The 21,821-nt window shown below is 37.6% G+C and overlaps 1 long non-coding RNA gene across 1 annotated transcript in view; it reads left to right on the forward strand.

Moving 5' to 3' along the window:
• Nucleotides 1-20,650, forward strand: part of LOC145528338 (uncharacterized) — a 38,088-nt gene extending 17,438 nt beyond the window's left edge. The window contains exons 5-7 of the long non-coding RNA XR_014070303.1: nt 9,142-9,371; nt 11,966-12,343; nt 20,192-20,650. This is a non-coding gene — a long non-coding RNA (uncharacterized LOC145528338). The remainder of the gene's footprint in view (nt 1-9,141; nt 9,372-11,965; nt 12,344-20,191) is intronic.
• The last annotated feature ends 1,171 nt before the right edge of the window (nt 20,651-21,821 follow it).

The following is a 21,821-nucleotide window of genomic DNA, read 5'->3' on the forward strand; positions in this document are numbered from 1 at the left end:
TCCTCCGTCCATGGGATTTTCCAGGCAAGAGTACTGGAGTGGGGTGCCATTGCCTTCTCCGGCATACTAGCTACATGGCCCCAATTCTATAGGATACCTGGTCAGCCCCCAGGGCATCAGCCACAAAGTGTTGACCAGACAGTCATGGAGCCGTTCCTCTACGCTGGCCATAAGAGAACATTCTGATGACCATTCCTTATTAAGCAGTGTGACCATTTTAGAGTCTCCTGGTTCTGTTGAGTCTTCTTTGCCCTTTCTGCTGGGAGAGCTGAATCCCAGTGAGAAACCACAAAAATATTTATTGTATTGTTGTTTTTTGTATGTTTTCACAGCCTCCCTCTTTTCCAGGAGGCTCCTCTGTCAGCCTGGATGCCCACCATCTGTGATCAAGGATCGGTTGCTATGCAATCATGAAAAAGATCCTAAACTTTATATGCCTCAGTCTCCTCACCTATAAGGAGATTTGAACCAACACAGTCTTCTGTGGGGGGACTGTTATGAAGTAGTCACTGGCCCAGGGCTTAGTGATCAGGGAGTATAGAAGCCCAGGGAAGACGACAGACATGGCCCCATTCTCAGGGAGCTCATGGTCAGGAAACAGGATGCTCCTTCTTTAGTTCCAAATCAAAGTCCCCATGGCAGATCAATAGCTGAGAGTCCACTTGTAAGGATGATGCTACAGTAAGTAAGATGTTCACCTCACCCCTTTGAAACCCACTGCACTCAAAATTGCCACAGAGTGAACCAGGCATAGAACAACCCTGAATGGTACTGTCTAGAACCTTACAATAAAGTTGCAAGCAAAATCAATCCAGGAAAGGAAGGCAGTTGATACTGATTTTTCACATTATCTTTTTTTTAAAAAAAGGATAATTTTCAGATATGGGTAAACAAGAAGAAAAGGAAAACAACGAAATGACTGATCACCAGGAATCTGTGCTTCTCACCAGGGTTCTGTCTCTCTACCTGAATTTTCTCAGACGTGTTATACTCACATCCATCCTGCATTAAAATATGCTTCAGACTTAAATGCACTTTCCAGGCTCATACAAATGAGCAAATCTCTACAGTATCAAAGACTGCAGAGAAATTCAGTTAGCATGGCCTATGATTTGATTTTCCTAAAGCAACTATACTAGCCATTTTTATACATCTTTATTAGGAATAAATTCTTAGAAATTATATTGCTGAATCAAGATGCATTTTATACATATTGCCAAATTGATTAGTTTTCTGGAGACTTAGTTTGTTGGGGTACTATACTGAACCTTATTTTTTCACACCATGCCCCAATCTGCTCTGATGAGTTGTCTTTCCCACTTCAAAGGACCTGCTTGAACAAACCCACATGCATGACATTGACCTATCTACATGATTGCACCACAAAACATGTAATATAGATCATGTTCTCACACTAATTAGCATGGAAAGTGGTAATGTTTCCTTCTCATTTTTACCACATCACATTTTTAATACCTTCCTTACATTGTAACATGTTTATGCCAGCCCATCTGAACTCTAATAACAGAGAGATAAAAGGCTTGAATGGGGCAGAAGAGAAGGAAAATAAGAATATTCATTAAAATGTCTCCCACCACATCCTCTAAGTCTTCAAAATCTATAACAAAAAGCATTAATAGTTTTTTAAGTCTTTAACATGAATCAGGGTCTACTCTTTGGTTCCCAGAAAGGGCATGTAGCCTGGTGGTAAGGACTCAGAACTCAGGCAGGGTCCTGGGTGTTGTTTCATGCTTTAAAGCTTTGTGAACAAATTCAAGTAGCTCAATTAAGTTTCCCATCTGGAACCTGATGGAAAAGCTTGCCAGGCCCACTTCACATGATATCATAATTCTCTGTGAAAATTACTATTCAATTAAGAAGTTATGATTAAGAACAACTGGCATATCTGCTTGGGTTTGGTGGTTCTCCAGATATGATTAATATTTTACAAGCTTAATTAGATTTTCTTGCAGTTATTAGAAAAGCTACTTTCCCATGGATGTTAGGACACAATTACACTGAATGTTTGGCTGTGAGCAGAGAAGTGCAGATTATGACCCGTCCATCTTCCTTTGTCCAGACCATCATCCATCAGATCTCCCCAGGAAAAAGCCAGAAAGTAGAAAAATGATCACTTGGCAAGGCTAAGTCTGAAGTTAGAGGCTAAAATGCAGTTTCACTGCATACAGATAAATATGCCAAATGTTCTAGCTTATTTTAAAACCACAAATGATACTAATTTTCCTTTCCTTTCATTAGCTATCTCTGTGGACTAGGGCCAATGGAGCTAACTAAAATCTGTAACATATTTCAGTGGCAGTCTCCCACTGCATGCACTATTTCCTCAAGTTGCCAATAGCAAAATTAACAAATTCATCTCCTGGTGAACAGCAAATGACTATAAAGAAAGCTGAGCACCAAAGAATTAATGCTTTTGAACTGTGGTGTAGGAGAAGACTCTTGAGAGTCCCTTGGACTGCAAGGAGATCCAACCAGTCCATCCTAAAGGAAATCAGTCCTGAATGTTCATTGGAAGGACTGATGCTGAAGCTGAAACTCCAATACTTTGGCCACCTGATGGGAAGAGCCAACTCATTGGAAAAGACCCTGATGCTGGGAAAGATTGAGGGCGAGAGGAGGAGGGGATGACAGAGGATGAGATGGTTGGATGGCATCACCTACTCAATGGACATGAGTTTGAGTAAGCTCCAGGAGTTGGTGAAGGACAGGGAAGCCTGGCATGCTGCAGTCCATGGGGTCGCAAAGAGTCAGACACGACTGAGTGACTGAACTGAACTGAATGACCAGAAAAAAGAAAGATCTGCATAATTAGTTAGGGATGTAAGATAGGAAAACAGAAGGAGCTGAGATTGGTGCTACTGGAGTGGAAATTACAGGCGGAGGGGGGAGAAGGGTAGCAGGAGTTGTTGGGGACTGACCCTACTCTGGGCTCCACATGGTGTACTTCAGACCCAGCTAATCAGCCATCATCATTCATCCTCATTTTACAGAAAAGGAAGTAAAGGCTTGAGATGAGTCACTTTTAAATACTTGAAGAGATAGTCAGTAGGTGTTTGAAGTAGGGTTTTCTGTGCTTTTCTTATGCAAAATATTAAACTCTTTTCTTCCACCAGACTCTGGAGATCTTAAAATCATGAGTTCAAGTATTTACAAAACAGAAATAAACTCCCAGACATAGGAAATAAACTTAGGGTTACAAAAGGGGATGGCTGGGTTGGGAGATGGGTGGGTAGGTGGGAGAAAAAATAGAAGTTTGGAATTAACATATGCACATTACTATATATAACAGATAAACAGCAAGGACCTACTGTATAGCACAGGGAACTGCATTCAATATCTTGTAATAACCTAGAACACATCAGTTCGTAGTTTTACTATAAGCTCAAATGAAAACAAATTTGCTGTTGTCACAGCTACATAAGACAGAGTCAACGTAAAAAAACAAGACAAAATAAAACAAACAAAAACTTCCCAATATTGACAGACAACAATTATGAACTTTAGAAAAATGAAAAGAAATTGACAGAAAGTTACTTGCACAGTACAAAATACTCCTGGTTTGGTGATGGCTCCCATGAAGAAGGACTGGGGTTTTAGACAATGAAACTTCACATGAATAAGTCCTGTGATGAGGCGGTCAAAATAGTGAGAACAATTGAAATCTAGCACCCAAATAAAGGGTTGCAGTAGTTCTACTGCTTTCTCTTTAGATATTATTCTAGCTAGAATTATTTTTAATTCTTAAATAACAATTTTAAATTCTATAATACATCTATAATATTAAAATTTCCCGTCAAAATATATATAGTCATATAGTCCCAATGGAATGTGAAATTAGTATTTTAGTGAGATTTTTAAAATAATAAATTCTAGATAACTTTATTTTTCCTCCACTTCATATTGTTGAAAAACTTTGTAACATTTATTCATACATACAATTTAAATTTTTTTAGTTTTCTTAACTCTAATAAAATAGGGAAGGATCATACATTCCTTTTTATTTATTTATTTTCATACATTCCTTTTTAAAAGGAAAATGAAATTGAGATGTAGTTCTGTCATATCTCATTCAAGAATCCCATACAAACATCTTTAGGTGAGTCATTTTGATGAAAACGGAGAATGATATCAGAAAGAATGATATTGACAAAGAGAATGTGACAAAGTATCATGGAACCTGAAAACCATCTAATATATAGAAACCTAGAATATATTGATCCGAGGAGTTATACATAATAAAGGTCCTTCATGTGTGAAAGCATATGTTGTAATGAACTAATCCCTACACATCTCCAGCATTAAGGAGAGAAATTCTCAGGAAGGATGATTAAGGTCAATAATGAGAAATAAACATATAACAAGTACAACTTTTTCAGGTTGAGACAACCTGCCTCTTTGAGGAGATTTCTCAAGTACACATGCTGTTCAGAGAACCTGTGGATTTTAGGAGAATCTAAGGAGTGATTCACGAAGTCCTTTCCTGCTGTAAGGGTGTGTGCCCCTTGGCTATGCCTTTTGGTGCTAGATTATTGTCTGCACTTGCCTCTCCTGTGAGAGCAGCTCTCTTTGTCCCGATTCCAAAATATTTGTATTTGCAGACTCAGCTTGGCTGAAGTATTGACATAGTTTGGGCAAATTCTGGGTTTCTTGATAAGAAGGCAACTCATGGAATGTGTGTGTGACCTGAGACTACCAGAACTGTTGTAGAGCTAGCTTCCATTGATGCTTTCCTATACTGGTAACATCAACTTTGTGGGGAACAGCTAGATTTGGGACTGTGTTTGGATAAAAAGCAAAATGTTTCCAATAATCAGAGTGCCTTTTTCTTCCCATAAAAATATATTTCCTATAAATTTGGGGGAAGTCAGTTCACCATAATCCATTTCCTTGCTTTTTCAGGTTTGAAATACTCAATTTATACCACCCACTTTTTAATCAAAATATGATCAACATGTAATATTGTATAAGTTTAAGGGGTACAGCATGTGGATTTGATGCATTTATATATTGCAATATGATTACCACCACAGAGTTAGTTAACACTTCTATCACGCCACATGATTTTTTTATTTTGCAGTGAGAATATTTAATATTTAAGATCTAGTCTCTTAGCAACTTTGAAGTTTATACCATAGTATTGTCGACTGTGATTACTATGCTGAGCATTAGATGTCCAGAACTTATTCATCTTCAAGTTGCATGCTTGTAGCCTTGGGCCAAAATTTCCCCAAATGCCCCAACCCCCAGCTCCTGGTAACCACTATTCTACTTTGTGCCTTTGAGTTCAGATTTTTTGGTATTAACATATAAGTACCTATATTGAATCTGGAGAAGGAAATGGCAACCCACTCCAGTATTCTTGCTTGGAGAATTCCACGGACCGAGGATCCTGGTGGGCTGCAGCCCATGGGGTTGCAAAGAGTCGGACACGACCAAGCACAGCACACACACCTAATATTGAATATCGTGCAACATTTGTCTTTCTCTGTCTGAATTATCTCACTGAGCAAAATATCTTTGTGATCCATCCATGTTTCAAAAATGACTGGATGTCCTTCTTTCTCATGGATGAATAATATTCCATTTTATATATATGTGTGTGTGTGTGTGTTGGACAGCAAAGGGATCCAACTAGTCCATCCTAAAGGAAATCAGTCGTGAATATTCATTGGAAGAACTGATGCTGAAGCTGAAGCTCCAATACTTTGGCCACCTGATGGGAAGAGTCGACTCATTAGAAAAGACCTTGATGCTGGGAAAGATGGTAGGCGGGAGGAGAAGGGGATGACAGAGGATGAGATGTTCGGATGGCATCACTGACTCAATGTACATGAGTTTGAGCAAGCTCCAGGAGCTTAGTTGCTTCAGTCGTGTCCAACTCTGTGCGACTCTACAGACTGCAACCTGCCAAACTCCTCTGTCCATTGGAATTCTCTAGGCAAGAGTACTGGAATGAGTTACCATGCCCTCCTCCAGATCTTCCCCACTCAGGGATTGAACCCCCTGTCTCTTATGTCTCCTGCATCTCCAGCAGGCAGGTTCTTTACCACTAGCGCCACCTGGGAAGCCTATATGTATTGTTGTTGTTCAGTCGCTAAGTCCTTTCCAACTCTTTGCGACCCCATGGATTGCAGCACGCCAGGCATCCCTGCCCTTCACCTTCTTCTGGAGCTTGCTCAAACTCATGTCCATTGAGTCAATGATGCCATCCAAACATCTCATCCTCTGTCATCCCCTTCTCCTCCCGCCTACCATCTTTTCCAGCATCAAGGTCTTTTCTAATGAGTCGACTCTTCCCATCAAGTGGCCAAAGTATTGGAGCTTCAGCTTCAGCATCAATCCTTCCAATGAATATTCCCGACTGATTTCCTTTAGGATGGACTGGTTGGATCCCCTTGCTGTCCAAGGGATTCTCAAGAGTCTTCTCCAACACCACAGTTCAAAAGCATCAATTTTTCGGCTCTCAATTTTCTTTATGGTCCAACTCTCACATCCACACATGACTACTGGAGAAACAATAGCTTTGATTTTACAGATCTTTGTTGTCAAAGTAATGTCTCTGCTTTTTAATACGCTGTTTAGGTTTGCATAGCTTTTCTTCAAGAAGCATGTGTCTTTTAATTTCATGGCTGCAGTCACCATCTGCAGTGATTTCAGAGCCCAAGAAAATAAAGTTTATCACTGTTTCCATTGTTTTCCCATCTATTTGCCAGGAAGTGATAGGGCCAGATACCATAATCTTTGTTTTTTGAATGTAGAGATTTAAGCCAGCTTTTTAACTCTCCTTTTTCACTTTCATCAAGAGGCTCTTTAGTTCCTCTTTGCTTTCTGCCATTAGGGTGATGTCATCCGCATATCTGAGGTGATTGATATTTCTCCCAGAAATCTTGATTCCAGCTTGTGCTTCATCCAGCCCAGCATTTCGCATGATGTACTCTGCATATAGGTTAAACAAGCAGGGTGACAATATACAGCCTTGACATACTCCTTTCCCAGTTTGGAACCAGTCCATTGTTCCATGTCCGGTTCTAACTCTTGCTTCTTGACTTGCATACAGAATTCTCAGGAGGCAGGTAAAGCGGTCTGATATACCCATCTCTTGAAGAATTTTCCAGTTTATTGTGATCTACACAGTCAAAGGCTTTAGCATAGTCAATGAAGCAGAAGTAGATGTTTTTCCGGAATTCTCTTGCTTTTTCGATGATTCAACGGTTGTTGGCAATTTGATCTCTGGTTCCTCTGCCTTTTCTAAATCCAGCTTGAACATCTGGAAGTTCTCAACTCATGTACTGTTGAAGCCTAGCTTGGAGGAGTTTTAGCATTACTTTGCTAGTGTGTGAGATGAGGGCAATTGTGCGGTAGTGTGAACATTCTTCGGAGTGAACATTGACTTTGTTTGTGAGTGGAATGAAAACTGACCTTTTCCAGTCCTGTGGCCACTGCTGAGTTTTCCAAATTTGCTGGCATATTGAGTGCATCACTTTAACAGCATCATCTTTTAGGATTTGAAATAGCTTAGCTGGAATTTCATCACCTCCACCAGCTTTGTTCATAGTGATGCTTCCTCAGGCCCACTTGACTTTGTACTCCAGGATGTCTGACTCTAGGTGAGTGATCATATCATTGTGGTTTTCTGGGTCATTAAGACCTTTTTTGTATAGTTCTTCTGTGTATTCTTGCCACCTCTTCTTAATATCTTCTGCTTCTGTTTGGTCGATACAGTTTCTGTCCTTTATTGTGCCCAGCTTTGCATGAAATGCTCCCTTGGTATCTCTAATTTTCTTGAAGAGATCTCTAGTCTTTACCATATGTGTGTGTGTGTGTGTGTGTGTGTGTGTGTGTACATAACTTACATCTTCTCTATCCATTCAACTAATGATGAACACTTAAGTTGTTTCCATGTCTTGGCTTCTGTGAATAATGCTGCAATCAACATGGGAGTACAGATATCTTTTCCACATACAAGCAACTGGATTGACCTTGGATCTGGTCTTAAAACAATAGGAAGAACTGGAATATAAAAAAGGGATAAATAATCAGCATTATTAGGTGATGCACCCAAATACAAAGAAGATATCAAACTAGAGGATTCTCAAGTATATGGAAATAGCCAGCTCAGGAAGACATTAACAATATAAAATCATGTGTGATACTAAGTTGCCTTTGACCAAAAGAAATTGGGTAGCATAAATTGCCAGAACTTCCCAGGTGGCACTAGTGGTAAAGAACCTGCCTGCCAAAGCAGGAGACCTCAGAGATGTGGGTTCAATCCCTGGGTTGGGAAGATCCCCTTGAGGAGGGCATGGCAACCCACTCCAACATTCTTGTCTGGAGAATATCATGGACAGAGGAGCCTGGTGTGCTATAGTCCATAGGGTCCCCAGAGTCAGACATGACTGAAGCACAGTGTGAATTGCTAGTAGTCTTGTTCTCTGTACCCACATGGATGTGGGATAATTTTCCAGATTGCTATGACCGACATGGAATGTGCTGAATGCACACAATTCCCCAGGGCCTCGCAGTATGCAGGCCCTCCTTCCTCCTCTCCTCTTCTCTGGTCACCTGCCATCTACCCTCCACTGCCCCCTCCAGTCTACCCAGCACTTTCAGGGTAGTTCTGTTGGGGCAGCTCCACCTGCTCATGCAAGAATTCAGAGTTGTGTAGTCAGCTTTGTTGTGAGAACCCTAAAATCTCAGTGGCTTACACCAACAAACAGTCAGTGCTGCTCTTGTTGCATGATGTTTGCGTATGGGCTACGGGTCTGACCCACGTGTCTCTAGGACTTCGGGATCCAGGCTGAAGGAGACGTCCCCTGGTGGGAAATGCCATGCTGGTGGGAGAGGGAATGTTCTCCATGGACCTGGCACTCTGTTCCTGCTCTTCTCATTTTACCAGCAGAGTAGGTGCCATGGGGCAGGCACCTGTTGCCACCTGTGGGGATGCTGACCCAACCTGGGAATGGGGAGGAGAGCTGGGAAGGATGACACAGTCTACCACAGCTTGAAGCCACTTTCTGCTGAACAAATCCTCACTCAGTGATCCCAGTTTAAAAGATGTGGCAGAATTTCTCTCTTGGAATCCTAATTCCTCTCTGATAGATGTTGCTGTTTCCTTGCCAGGTTGCTGTCAAGAGGACTGACCCCCTGACCCTAAGCTCAGTGACTCCATCCCCTCGTCCACAACCTCTCTTCTGGCTGATGTCCCTGATGCAGACGTCTTTCCTGGAGGGCTGAGCCTTTCAACATCCTAACTGCTTGTTCCACTCTCCACCTGCTTTTGGAGAAACCTTGTAACCTCATGTCAAGTCCTCTCCCCATGTCAATATTCCATCACAGTGTTGGGCTACCAGGTACTGATTTCTGTCTGGATACAGGATGTTCTGTTCAGCAGTCTGGACTTCCTCCAGCAGTGACAGCTGGACCACTGCTCTTGTGCCCTCCTACCTGCCCCCTCTCGGCTACTGGCCAACCAGCCTCACCCTCAAGAGCCAACTGGTCCATGACAGCTGAGTAATGAAAAATGACACTCTCCTTTGCTTCTCAATTTGTCAAGAAACTTTCTGACTACCAATATGTGTAGCAGACTTGACTTTTAATCCACACCCTTAGATGTGTATGAAATAAAACTTGCATATGTCTTTTGGTACTCATGTTCTCGTGCTCTACATAGGAGGGAAATCTCCAGGTCATGGGGATGTACTTTTGTTCAAACTTGGCATACTGTAAAATCGTTTTCTAAAGAGGTGATGCCAGTTTACATATGTAGCAGCAACATAGTGCAGTTCCCAACAGCCTTGAATTTTAGTCATCATGATGGGTATATAGTGTTGTCTCTTGGTTGTCTTAATATACATTTCATGATGACTAATGATGCTTAGCAACTTTTTATATAAACGTTAATCATTCAAAAACCCTTCTGAGAAATAATTGCTCAAATATTTTCCCAAATTTTTTAACTGAATCTTTTTTCCCTGATTTGTAGAAGCACATTATATCATCTAGAGAGGGTCCTTTCTCTGTTGTTTGTTCCTGACATTTTCCCCCACTCTATGACTTACTTTTTCATTATTATTAAAGGTATTTTTATTATTATTATTAATCGCTATTTCCATGAAAATATGTTCACAATTTTAATGTAATCTGATTCTTTAATCTTTTTATATTTTAAGCTTTTTGTAGAATGCTTAAGAAATCTTTTCCTATAAAAAGGTCATTAATATACTTCATTAGAATATATTCTAACATTTGTTTACTTGTCACATATAGATTTAAAGTCCATGTGGGCATTGTTTTGTGTGTGTATAAATGGTGGAAGGATCAATTTTTATTTTTTTCTGCATGAATATCCAATTGGCTCATCACTGTCATTGAAAGACCTATTCTTGCTTCACTGCTCTGCAATGCCATGTCTGTCCAATCAAGTGTGTGTATGATTCCTTTTGTGCTTTTATTATGTTCTCTTAGTTTGTTTGTCTATACTTTTGCCCCTACCATACTATCCTACTTATCATTGTCACTCTTAATATTTAGTATTGACTTATTTAGTCATGGCCATTTGAATTCCCATGTACATCTTACATTTAGCTTACTATCATTCCCACAGTTACCTAGCAAGCCATCTGTTGTGATTCCATTAAATCAATATATCAATTTTGAAAGAATAGGTTTCTTTACAAAAATGAGTGGTTAATTCTCTTGATCTGTGAGCATACACATTTTATGTTTTATAATTTTAAGTGTGGCTGTTTTGCACATTTTGTTTTTATTGACTTCCTTATATTCTATAGTTTTTTATATGGGTTTTAATTGGAGTCTTTTAAAATTTTTATTTTGTAATTATTGCTAATTAAAATTACATTTACATTCTCTATGTTGACTTTGCTTTTAGCAGTTTTGCTAAATATGTTATCTGTAGATTCTCTGGGGTTTTTTATAATGCAAGTATGCTTCCTGGGAATAATAACTGTTCTGTTAATACTTTGTTCCAATCTTATAGATAATAACGTTTTACTTCTGGAATAAATTTTAGATCTACAGAGAAGTTGCAAACATAATGTAGAGATAGACTAATCAGCCTCCTTAAAGTTAACACCTTTCATAACCATGGTACATTTGTCAACAATGTATTGCTATTAACTAAAATCCAGAGTTTATTCAGATCCCCCAGTTTTTATTCTAGTATTCTTTTTCTGTTCCCAGGAGTGATCCAGGATGCCCTACTGTGTCTGTTTGTCTTTCCTTGATGCCCTTGGTCTAAGACAGTGCCTCAGTCATTCACTGTCTTCATGACCTTGGTAATTTTGAGGGATACTGGCCAGGTATTTAGTAGAATGTTCCTTAATCTGGAACATTGCCTGATTGCTTTTCATGGTTAGATTAGAATTATGAGTTTTGGGGAAAGAATGCCACAGAGATTAAGTTCCCTCTTCATCACAGCATGTCAAGGGCACAAGCCATCAACATGACCTACCATGGGTGACATACCTTGACCATTTCATCAAGGTACTGTTTGCCAGGTTTCTCCCCTTTCAATGCTCTACATTTTGGACATGAATAGCTGAATTCAGTCTACACCCAAGGTGAAGGTACCATGGGCATTACATTCCTTTCCTGGAGGAGACAGTAACTATTTATATTATTTGAAATACTTCTATAAAGATTTGCTTCTTCTCTCTCTCTAGTCTCTGAAATTTTGTGTAACAGTGAGCATTCTCCTCAGATACTTGGTGAAACTTATTAGTGATTAAATTTTGACCTGGGGTTTCTTTTTGACAAAGTATTTAATTACATATTCAACTTCATTAATAATTATTGGATTGTGAAGATTTTTTATTTCTTTTGGATTGACTTTAATAAATTATGTTTTCTAAGAATTTGTCTATTTTTCAAATTTTGACACAAAGTTGTTAATAATACTTACTAGCTATCTATTTTATACCTGTAGATAATGAACTTTCAAACTGGAGAAGACTCTTAAGAGCCCCTTGGACAGCAAGGAGATCAAACCAGTCAGGCTTAAAGCAGGTCAACCCTGAATACTCATTGGAAGGATTAATGCTGAAGCTGAAGCTCTGATACTTTGGCCATCTGATGCGAAGAGCAAACTCATTGGAAAAGACCCTGATGCTAGGAAAGATTGAGGGCAGAAGGAAAAGAGGGCTACAGAAGATGGAATGGTTGGATAGCATCATTGATGCACAGGACATGAATTTGAGCAAACTCTGGGAGATGGTGAGGGACAGGGTAGCCTGGCATGCTGCAGTCCATGGGATCGTGAAAAGTCGGACACGACTTGGCAACCGAACAACAACAATGAACTTCGGTGATATTTCATTTTCACTTCTAATATTTGTTATTTATATATTTATGATATATATCTCATATATAATTATATATTAATATATTTAATCATATATGTGTATATAATTATGTATACTTTACGTTTACAATTATATTGCAACTTTAGTGATTGTATTTCTAGAAAATCATATATACATAAATTAAATGCATGATTATATTTTATTTTAATTATATATTTATATATGTATGATTTTATATATGGGTACATATATAGAGAAAGAGAAAAGAAGAAAGGAAAGGGAAGAGAGAGAGAGAATAGTTATAGCAAACTGCCATTAACTCATCACCCAACTTCAAAAATTGTCCACTCATGTTCAAATGTTCTCTCTGAAATCCCATAAACCTCTTAACATGAACACACGGGCAAAATTATTTTAAGTTTCAGAAATCTTTGGCCATAGAGTGAATTCAATGGAGAATAACCTGTTTCTATTGGGTTATTTTCTTTCTCATACTGACTTGTAACCTATTAGGTTCAAGAATAGAGTTTTTATATTGTTCCTCCCTAAACAACCCATCTAAAAGAACACCCTTCATATCCTGCAGAGCTCTGTGCTTCTTCAATTGCTTTATTTCTCTCTACAGCACTTACTAAAAGCCAGGATTGATAACTACGTTTATTCGTTTATTTACCATTGCCTGTCTTTCCTGTGAGAAGTTATTGTCTGTTTTGTGTCCTGCAGTTCTGTTAGCAATTATTAATAGAACAGTAACTTGCATATAACAGACATTCAATAAGGATTTGTTGAATGAACTAATATATTTGTGTTAGATTGATATATATTCTGGATGTACTAACTTGAATATATTTAAGTTCTTGTCAGTCATATTGCATCTGTTTAATCTCTGTAGGTTTATGATGCCTTTTGGTGTGCAGTTGTGTTTAATTTTAATGTTGTCAAGTTAATAAATATTCTCTTTTATGACTGTCTACTTTAATAATACTATGTCTATCCTGAGAGTATAAAAATATCCTATATGTTCTTTTAAGCATATATTTCATTTTGTCTTTCCTATCTGAGACATTTTAATACACGCTGTCTTGATATAAATCTACATTTATTTTCCCTGAGTGTGTAGTCTTGATCAATTTGTTCAATAATTTATCTTTTATCTGTGATGTCATTTCTTCACATTGAATATTTTATTCTCTTTTAGTCAGTCTATTAATATTTTCTGTCTCTATGCCATTGTCAAACTTTAAATCTGCATAGCTTCATAATTGTTTCTGATAGATTTGAGCTAGTGAGTGCCCACCCACATAGGTTCCTTTGTCAGGGTCCTTTAAAAACCCACCCAGGTGTGACAATTTGTTAGAAGGACTCACAAGACCTGAACAGGCTGTTATACTCACTTAGTTACTATTTCTTACAGTGAAAGGATACAAATTAGAATCAGCAGAGGAAACAGATGGGTGTGGCAGAGTGCAGCAGCCCCCCTAAGTGTGAGCTTCCAGTTCTGCTCTCCCATTAGAGCTGCAGTCAATGGCACTTGATTATCCCAGCCACCATGTATACCATTTGCACACAGTGCTGCCAACGAGGGAAGCTTACCCAAGCCTCGGTGTCCAAGTTTTTATTGGAATCAGTTATATAGGCATGGAGCACCCACATCACTGACTGTTGCTACTCAGTCTCCAGGGACCACACCCCAATCCCTAGAGGTCAAAATGATGCAAGGTGGTCCAAAGTTTCAGGTACACAAAAATAGTTCACGATGAATCTCATTGTTAGCATATACCACTGGACATAACTCAAGGCCCTGGGTGTACAAAGTTACACTTATATCAGGCAGAATATTCCAAAGGTTCAAGGTTACCTCTCAAGAATTCATCAGAGGCCAGTCCTGAAGACTTTTGGAATATGTAGGGGTTGTATGGCACAGGCTTACTGCTGTTCTTCTTTTTCAGAATTATTTTAATATTTCTTGGCCTCATTCATAAGAATTTTAGATGTGTTGAGTTCAATTAAATATCCTGTTCATCTTTATGTTTGAATTGTACAGTATTTTATGACAAATATCTTTGTGATATTTAGACCTCTGAAGCAAAAACTTCACCTATTTAGTTTGACTTTCTTTTCTGTCTTTGAAAGAAAATACTACATATATTTATCCAAGTAAAAACTTACACAGCTATGTAAGGTGTATTTTTAAGTATATTACTTTCTACAAGCATTGCAAATTACATGTTCTATTTTTTAATTTATTTGCATCTCTTTTTGTAAGACATCTTGGTTTACAATGATTTCTTCTTGTACTTTTCTTGTATTTTTCTATTCCTAGTCTCTCTGGAACAGGTGATATAAGTATTTAAATATTGATTCGGTTGTTTTTAAGTATTGATTTAATTCATTCCAGAAATGTCCTATCTTATGTAGTTAAGTAAGATATATTTCTAGTTTCAAATTTATTTCACCAATTTCTATTTCCTTTATAATTTAAATGCTTTTGATGTATCTTTACATATATAAAGATTTTAGCCCAAGTATTATTCCATTTGGGACTTTTCTCTTTATTATAATGAGACAGGCCTAAAGTTTGTCAATTAGTGTTTTTAAATATTAAACTTTGGTTTTGTTTAACTTACTTTTGAATCTTTATCATCTTTGTTTTCTGTTTCATTAATATCAGCTATCTTAGGCATTTCACTCATCTAATATTTCTTTCTTTTTATTTTTACAAATCCTAAGCACTGCATTATCTGCTTTACATCCTTGTGTGACGCTTTTATTTAGTTAGTTATAACATATTATGGTAATTTTAAAATATGTCCCCATGTCTGTAACACTTTCTATCAAAAGTTGGGTTCTAACATCCTTCCCTATGAATGTGGACCGTTAAAATTAGTAGAGAGCTTCTGAACAAACAGAATGTGGTGGGAACGATGCTTAGTGACTTCAGTTGCTAGATCAAGAAAAGGATGACTTGTGCCTGGCTCTCTCTGACAGTGGGACCTCCCTATTTCTGGGGAAACCCAGTCACTACCCAAGGGGACACCTAATGCAGCCCTGTGGAGATGCCCATATGGAGAGAGACCAACCTATCAGAATTTTCTTCTCAGAAATGTGAATAAACTCCTTGGAATTGCATTCTCTAGCTCAGGGCGAGTCTTCAAGTGCCTGCTGGCCCAGACAACATCTGGCGGCTGCCACCTGAAAGCCCCCAAGCCAGAACCACATGATGAAGCAGTTCTCAAATTGCTGATACCTCCCTCACCAAATGAGACATAATGAACATGATTGTTTTGAAATCACAAAGTCTGGGGTGACCTATTATCAACAATAGATTATTAAAGCAAACATTCTATGGTTATTATAATTTTTGACTAATGAATAATCTTAAAGTATTTTTAAATATTCACATATAATCTGTTGACATTTCTGGTTCTGATTTCTAATTATATTGCATTGTGGTTGAAGAATGTTAGATAATGTCTGTATTCTTTTTTATAAATTTTTATTAGAGTGTGGTTGATTTACAATATTGTATTAGTTTCAGGTGTACAGCAAAGTGAATCTGTTATTTATATACATATATCTACTCTTTTTTAGATTATCTTTCCAAATAGGCCATTAAAGAGTATTGAGTAGAGTTCCATATGCTATACAGTAGATCCTTATTGGCTATCTATTTTACATATACTACTGTGTACACTACAGGAGATGCAGGACACGTGGGTTCAATCCCTGGGTCAGGAAGTTCCCTGGAGAAGGAAATGGTAACCCACTTCAGTATTCGTGCCTGGAGAATCTCATGGACGGAGGAACCTGGTGGGCTACAGTCCACGGGTTGCAAAGAGTTGGACACAACTTAGCGACTAAACAACAACTGTGTATAAGTCATCACAATCTCCCGATTTATCCCATCTCCCTTTATCCCCTGGAGATCATAACTGTGTTTCTACATCTGTAACTCTCTGTTTTGTAGATAAGGTCATTTGTATCCATTATTTAGATTCCACGTATAAGCAAATATGATATTTACCTTTTTCCATCTGACTTATTTCATTCAGTATGACAATCTCTAAGTCCATCCATGTTGCTATAAATGGCAGTATTTCATGGCTGAGTAATATGCCCATATGTACCACAACTTTGTTATCCATTCCTCTGTTGATGGACGTTTAGGTTGCTTCAATGTCCTGACAGTTATAAGCAGTCCTGCAATAAGTGTTAAAGTGCATGTACCTTTTTGAATTATAATTTTCTCTGAATATATGCCCAGGAGTGGAATAGCTGAATCACATGGTAGCGCTTTGTAATTTTTAAAGGAACTTCCATACTGCTCTCCACACTGGTTTTACCAATTTAAATTCCCACAAACAATGTAGGAGGGTTCCACATCCTCTCCAGCATTTACAGTTTGTAGACATTTTGATGATGGCTGTTCTGACCAGTGTGATGTAATACCTCATTGTAGTTTTTTATTTGCATTTCTCTAATAATTAGTTATATTTGGCATCTTTTCATATGCTTATTTCTATCAGTATGCTTTCTTCCGCTCTTTTTTTGATCAGGTTTTCTTTTTTTTTTTTTAATTGAGCTGCATGAGCTCTTTGTATATTTTGAAGATTATTCCCTTGTCAGTTGCTTCATTTGCAAACGGTTTCTCCCATTCTGTTTTTCATTTTGTTTGTGTTTTCCTTTGCTGTGAAAAAGCATTTGTTTAATTAGGTCCCATTTGTTTATTTTTGTTTTCATTTTCATTACTCTAGCAAGTGGATCAATAAAGATGTTTCTGTGAGTCATGTCAAAGAATGTTCTATGTTTTCCTCTAAAGTTTTACAGTATCCAGACTTATATTTATGTCTTTAACCCATTTTGTAAATATTTTTGTGTATGGTATTAAGAGTGCTCTAATTTCATTATTTTGCACATAGCTGTCCAGTTTTCCCAGAACCTCTTATTGAAGAGACTGTCTTTTCTCTATTTTATAGTCTCATCTCCTTTGTCATAGGTTAGGTGATCATTGGTGCTTGGATTTATCTCTGAACTTTATCTCTGTTTCATTGATCTATATTTCTGTTTTTGTGCTAGTACCATTCTATTTTGATTAATGTAGCTTTGTAGTATAGTCTGAAGTCAGGAAGATTGATTCCTCCTCATTTTTTCTTTTTCAAGATGACTTTAGCTATTCATGGTCTTCTGTGTTTCCATACAATTTGTAAAAATTTTTTGTTCTAGTTCTGTGAAAAATACCACTGGTAATTTGAGAGGAATTGCACTGAATCCATAGATTGCTTCAGGTAGCTATTCATTTTCACAATATTTATTCCTCCAATCCAAGAACACAGTATATCTCTCTATCTGTGTCACCTTTTATTTATTTCATCAGTGTCTTACAGTTTTCTGAATACAGATCAATTGCCTGCTTAGGTAGATTTATTTCTAGGTATTTTACTCTTTTGGATGTGATGGTAAATAGAATTTTTTTCTTAATTTCTGTTTCTGATCTTTCAATTTGAATGCAAGATATTTCTTTGTATTAATTTTGTAACCTGCAACTTTGTCGGTAATGTCTCTACTTTTTAACATGCTGTCTAGGTTGGTCATAACTTTTCTTCTAAGGAGCAAGTATCTTTTAATTTCATGGCTGCAATCACCATCTGCAGTGATTTTGAAGGCCAAGAAAATTAAGTCTCTCACTGTTTCCATTGTTTCCCCATCTGTTTGCCATGAAGTGATGGGATGGAATGCCATGATCTTAGTTTTCTGAATGCTGGGTTTTAAGCCAGCTTTTTCACTTTCATCAAGAGGCTCTTTAGTTCCTCTTCGCTTTCTGCCATAAAGGTGGTGTCATCTGCATATCTGAGATTATTGGTATTTCTCCCAGCAATCTTGATTTCAGTTTGTGCCTAGAGTATGGAAATACATTTTTCTAACAAGAGTATAATTTTCTGGAATAGTATAATGTCAAATGGATTTTTTCCATATTTCAGCCCAGAAACTTCGGGCACAAAGTTTCTGGCCTGAAATATGAATTTTGCCCTATTTCATCCCCAAAACTTGGGGCACAGAGTTTCTGGCCTGAAGTATGAACTTTCCCATATTTCAACCCAGAAACTTGGGACACAGATAAAAATATGGGAAATACATCTTCAGAGTTAACACCTTTTGAATTGCTTTTGAAAATATCATCAAAATTTTTATGTATCTTATGATAGTTCTCATTGTCAGAATGTGACTTTCTCATGGCTTTCTTGTCCATATTGGCCTCTTTTGACTAATTAGTTCTTTTTGAAGCAAAGATTAAAATGGCAAATCTAGTTTATGTGATTGTTAATAATCTCATCCAAAGCAATTCCTCAATTGGTTTTGCCATTGTATAAAATTTCCTATTTTCATTTTGTTCCTTTTTTCTTGTTTTCTTTTGTCTTTGTAACTATACCTCCAATTTTTTGTAATTGAAGTACAGTTGATTAACATAAGTATATTTGTGTTGTACTACAACATAGTCATTCAATATTTTTACACTATAAGCTTTATTTAAATACTACAAAATTGTGAGCTGTTTGTTGATTTAGAAAATGCATTGTTTGTGGATATCCTGGTTTGCAAATATTTCTTTGCATTCTAGGTTGCCTTCTTCATTCGTTAAGGTTTTCTTTTCTGGGCACCTGGTTTGAGACTGAAGTAGGTCTCCTTTTCCTGGTTTTGGTTTATTTCTCATTGCTCTAGGAGATGGATTCCGAAAGACCTTGCAACGATGTCATCCAAACACCAAAAGGCCTTGTAGTTTATATCATCACATTTCCTGCCTATGTTTTCCTTAAGACTTTCATAGAATTCCCCCTAACCTTTAGACATTTGTGATTTGGAGTTAATTTCGTGTATGCTGTTAGAGACTGTTCTAACCCCATTCTCATTTTCTTTCTTTTAATAACCCTCACATGATCTTTCACAGTGTCTCTTACCAATGTATATCTCCAGCATCAGGGGAGGAATATTCCCTTTTCTCCACACCTTCTCCATCAGTTAGTGTTTGTCAAGTTTCTGACAATGGCCATTCTGAGTGCTGAGAAGTGATTCCTTCCTGTGGTTTCGATGTGCATTTCTAATATTTAGCAAAATTGACCTCTTCTCATGTGTTTTCTTTTCAAGGGTGAATGTATGTTACCTCTCAATTCAGCTTCTTGTAACTCGTCCCTGTTTTAAATTCTTTTTTTTTTTTTTATAAATTTATTTATTTTAGTTGGGGGCTAATTACTTTACAATATTGTAATAGTTTTTGCCATACATTGACATGAATCAGTCATGGGTTTACATGTGTTCCCCTTCCTGGACCCCCCACCCACCTCCCTCCCCATCCCATCCCTCTGGGTCATCCCATTGCCCCGGCCCTGAGCCCTTGTCTCATGCATCGAACATGGAATGGTGTTCTGTTTCACATATGATAATATACATGTCAATTCTTTTCTGATGACTGCCCCTAGGACATTCGTTCAGATTAGCTGTTTTCGACTAGGCACAATGCCCATCACCACAGCTTTTCAAGCTGTTGTTACAGAAAATGGCCACAAGGCGGCAGCATTATTCAGCCCCACAAATTTTTCCACCGGTCATTTCCGTGTGTTTATATTGGAATAGAGGTGATTTCTGATTTTATGTGCTTCAGGTGTACAGGAACTTGATTCATCGATGTATGAACATTTATCTATTCTCCTTCAAGTTCTTGTTCCCATCTAGGTGATTACAGTGTGTTCAGTAAACTTCCATCTACTATTCAGTAGGTCGTTTTCGATCATCTATTGGATACATATATGTGTGTCTACATTAAGTCAAATCTCTTAATTTACTTCACCTGTGTCTAGAGACTGAGGGCTCCTGCAGAGGGCAAGAGACATTCCAGGAACATCATGGGGTCACACTGCCTGTCACATCCTCCCAGGACCCTGAGCCCCACAACAATCCAGCCTTTGGACCCAAGCCTGCCCAGTCTCCAGAGATGGGATACCAGCCAAGGTAACCATGGGATGAGGGAAACAGAGTCAGCATATGTTTCTATATTTATTGTGTTTATCCTGTTATTTGAACTTGAGTTTATAGGTGAATTACAAGGCAGTAAGTGTTTTGTTTTGTTTTTTAATTCATAGCTGCTTGGTTCACTCACACATAGATATGTATATGTTGTATTTCAAGAACTTTTCTTGCATAGATTATTACAAAAAGGTGAGTATCATTCCTAGTGTTACCCAGATGGTCCTTGTAGCTTATTTTCTAAATAGTAGTGCGCATATGTTAGTCAAATAGCTCATTTCTATGTGCCCAACACCTTTCTTCTCTGCTAACAGTAAGTGAGACGAGTTTTTTCTAAGTCTGTGAACTGTTTATCTTGGCTCAAAGAGCTCATATGTATCCATTTTTAGATTCCACCTGAAAGTGACATCATATTCTGTTGGTCGCTCCCTGTCCATCTTACTTCACTTGCTATGATCATCTCCACCTTCGTGCTGTGCCTGAACATGACATTGTTTCATTCTTCCTTATGGCTGATTAATACACCATTGTGTGTATAGAACCCATTTTCTTTATTCATTTCTGTGTCCTAGTACACTTAGGTTGCATCAGTGTCCTTGCTATGGAAACTGGTCTGGCAGGGATAGCATGGGTACCCTTGCCTCCAAAAATGTTGCTTTTCCCTGACTATATGCCCAGGCATGTGATTGCTGTTTCTTAAGGCACTTATTTGTTTTGTTTTTTAAAGATTCTCCATATTGCTCTTTCTAGTGGATGAACTAACAGACATTTTAGTAATCTTATCCAAATTAATTTCTTGATGGGAATTTCTATTCCTAAACTTTTCCCATTTTTATTTTGCTAACCTTCATTATTGATTATTTCTTGTGTTTGTAGCTATTCATTCACTGTTTTTTTTTAACTGAGGTACAGTTGATTAACATTGTTATATTTACTTTGAGATACAACATAGTGATTCAATATTTTAATGGAATATATGCCATTTAAAGATATTACAAAATCATAGCTATATTTCTCTCTACTGCATACTATCCTATTATTTTACTTACATTATACATAGCGATTTTTACCTCTTAATTTCTACTTCAGTCTGGCAATACCCATAACCAAATTCCCATAGGCATTCATTTGTTTCTGGATTTGTGAGTCTCTTTCTGTTTCATTGATAAGTTCATTTCTGTCATATTTTAGATTGAACTTAAATGTGAATTCCTATGGCAGTTTGATGTGTGTTTCTGACAACCTTGCCTTAGATGAGAATATGTAAATATATTTCCTGAAAATAGTATAATTTTCAGGAATAGTATAATTTCAATCAGAATTTTTTCCATATTTCATCCAGGAATGCACAGAATCTTAACCACTGGACTGCAGGGAATTTCCCCTGCACATTCTTGTTTAAATTAACCCTGATTTCATAATGTAGTAACATTGATATACAGTGTGTTGTTGGTGGCAGGTGAA

The sequence above is a fragment of the Giraffa tippelskirchi genome, chromosome 12 (assembly GCF_054371585.1).
Source record: "Giraffa tippelskirchi isolate mGirTip1 chromosome 12, T2T-mGirTip1v1.2.pri, whole genome shotgun sequence".
NCBI lineage: Eukaryota > Metazoa > Chordata > Mammalia > Artiodactyla > Giraffidae > Giraffa > Giraffa tippelskirchi.